Source organism: Poromitra crassiceps (genome assembly GCF_964638095.1).
Source record: "Poromitra crassiceps genome assembly, chromosome: 11".
Taxonomy (NCBI): domain Eukaryota; kingdom Metazoa; phylum Chordata; class Actinopteri; order Beryciformes; family Melamphaidae; genus Poromitra; species Poromitra crassiceps.
Genome location: NC_139643.1, coordinates 32,643,446 through 32,645,945, shown reverse-complemented (window position 1 = coordinate 32,645,945; position 2,500 = coordinate 32,643,446). Strand labels below are relative to the sequence as shown.

The 2,500-nt window shown below is 40.3% G+C and overlaps 1 protein-coding gene across 1 annotated transcript in view; it reads left to right on the top strand.

Annotated features, from left to right (window-relative positions):
• Positions 1 to 2,500, top strand: part of kcnh8 (potassium voltage-gated channel, subfamily H (eag-related), member 8) — a gene marked incomplete at both ends in the record, with an annotated part of 88,066 nt that overhangs the window by 28,214 nt on the left and 57,352 nt on the right. The gene's annotated exons all lie outside the window — the stretch shown is intronic.

The following is a 2,500-nucleotide window of genomic DNA, read 5'->3' as shown; positions in this document are numbered from 1 at the left end:
TAGGGAAATTCAGGTGGTCAAAGGTGCAAGCATGAAAACATGAAAACATATAGAAACATAATAATAAACCATAAATCACATGAGGACATCGAAGGTGCAAAAATAAAGCATATAAAAGCATAAAAACTTTTACACTTCCCTTCATTTGACGTCCTTCCTCTGCTTTGCACTACTCTTGTCCTGTCCCTTCTTTTGCTTTCCTTTCCTTTGCTCTCCTTCCTTCAAAATCAATATGCCTCGTCGCAATCAGTGTTGGGAAGGTTACTCAGGAAGTGTAATTAGTTACTTATTACTGATTACTCCTTTAAAAAGTAATTTACTATATTACTTTCGCTACCCCTCTTCCACATAAGTGACGTACAACCTGTTTAGCCAGCTCCTTTTACAACTGAATCCACTTTATTGGAGCAATAATTAACCTGATCATCCAAACTCCATACTTTATTTGCCTATGTTCTTTATTTGGCAACGCAGTAGTCTCGTACTGTATAGCCAGACCTATCTCCACACTTCGTTTTAGTGCTGTGCCGGTGCTGGAGAAAGTAATGCTGTAACTTGAATTTACTTAGATTAGTAACTGTAATATTATTACTTTTTGGAAATTGTAATCCCTTACATTACTAGTTAGTGGGAGATGTAATAACTTCACTGCCCAACACTGGTCACTATAGACCTTATTCGACTGACGTAACTCACATACGGGCACGCCCACCGCTGCCATATTGTTGACATTCCGCAGCACGCTGTTTTAAAGTGACTGACAGCTGTCATAGCTTAGGAAGCTAGCCAACGTTACTTACTAGCCTATTTAATGCCGTTTTTACTGCGCCAGGAGCTATTTCACAACAGCGATAGTGTGCTGTGTAATAATACACGGCTGTAGTAATAGCAGCAATAAAAGCCCAGGTGTTAGCTACCCTCCACAAACTTGAAGGGAAATAGACTAGAGGCTAACGTTAGTAGCAAACATTGGGCTCATGCAAGCAAGCGTCAGATCAAACAAACATTTAACATTAAGGTTATTTACCTTTGCTGTCACGACAATGTTTGATGATGATGATGATGATGTCATTGGTGGCACAAAAGTAAAAATGTCAGACCAATTGCCACAGATGAAATAGTTATATAGGACTCAAGGGATTTGAAAGCCTTCAGCTCCTGAGACGTGTAGCATTATGCCAATACTGTACTCACAAGGTAGTTCTAAATGTCTAGTACGTTATACCTGGCAATATAATGAGTTATCTTTACTCTAAGTCAGTTTTTATATGGGGTCCGCACCTCCGACCAAACTTATTTTTTCATCACTTCTCTTTGACGAAGCCATAACTGTTGCTATACGCTCGGCCAGACTACATTACGGTTGCGGTTTGTCACCAATATGGCGCCGTCCAGGGTTATCGAATAAGGTCTATACCTTGATGAAGAAGAAATTGTGCGTCTTCATTTACCACTTAGCAGGGACCATGTTGGAAATAAGTGTTCACACTTTGACATCTTTATCCCTTGGATTTTGTTGTCTTTTATATCCATAATAAAATCAATCAATCAATCAATCAATCAATCAATCAATCAATCAATCAATCAATCAATCAAAGCAGTAAAGGATTGGAGAGAAGGAAAGTAGACAAGTACAGAAAGAGTTTAAGAGTCAGTCTTTGCCTGTGTGTGTTTCTTTAAATGGAGGGTGATTTTCTCCGTGGCTATTTCTGAAGAGGGCCCTATTTAAATTGGCATAGATGGAGCCATGGATGGATGGAGTAACGGGTGGAGGGATGGATGGATAGGCCTTTTCAGCGGCCGCTCTCATTAAAAGGCAATTAAACAAAGCCATCAGTCAGGACCGTCCCCCAATCATTATTTAACACTGAGACACATTAAACTTTCACAGCAGTCATCCCAGTGACTCCATCACCCCGTCTCCTTCAACTCCACTGAGCTCAGCAGCGAGCCGCGGTCTCCTTCAACTCCACTGAGCTCAGCAGCGAGCCGCGGTGGGCTAATAGTTTGGATTGTGTCTCTGCTGTTTAGCCAGCCGGCCAATGATCAGCACGGATTTGAAAATAAAGAAGGCATCTCACACACAGACACACAGGTTTCCTGAAAACCATAACATGGACATCAATGGCCATGTGTTTTCTGTGTGATCGTGCCATGCCTCCATGCATGGCAATTAGGGATGCAAATTTTAATCGATTAATCGATTAATTGGTCATATCAATGATCAATTAATCGATTAATCATTGTATAAAAAACAGCTTTTGACATACAAAATAGAAAATGCAAAATGCAGGGTTTTTACACCTGTCTTTAGGCCTATATTCAACAAGTAAATCTACAAACCAAACGTCCTGTATTAGCTGTCATTGTGCTTGTAAACGTGCTGTATTTCAACGTTTTATTACGTTTACAATGAATACTGTCGTCTTTTTGGCTGTAATGCTCCTACACTGGACTTTTTGCCTGCCTGCTTGGCTTTCTTCTTCCTCTCTGTATACGT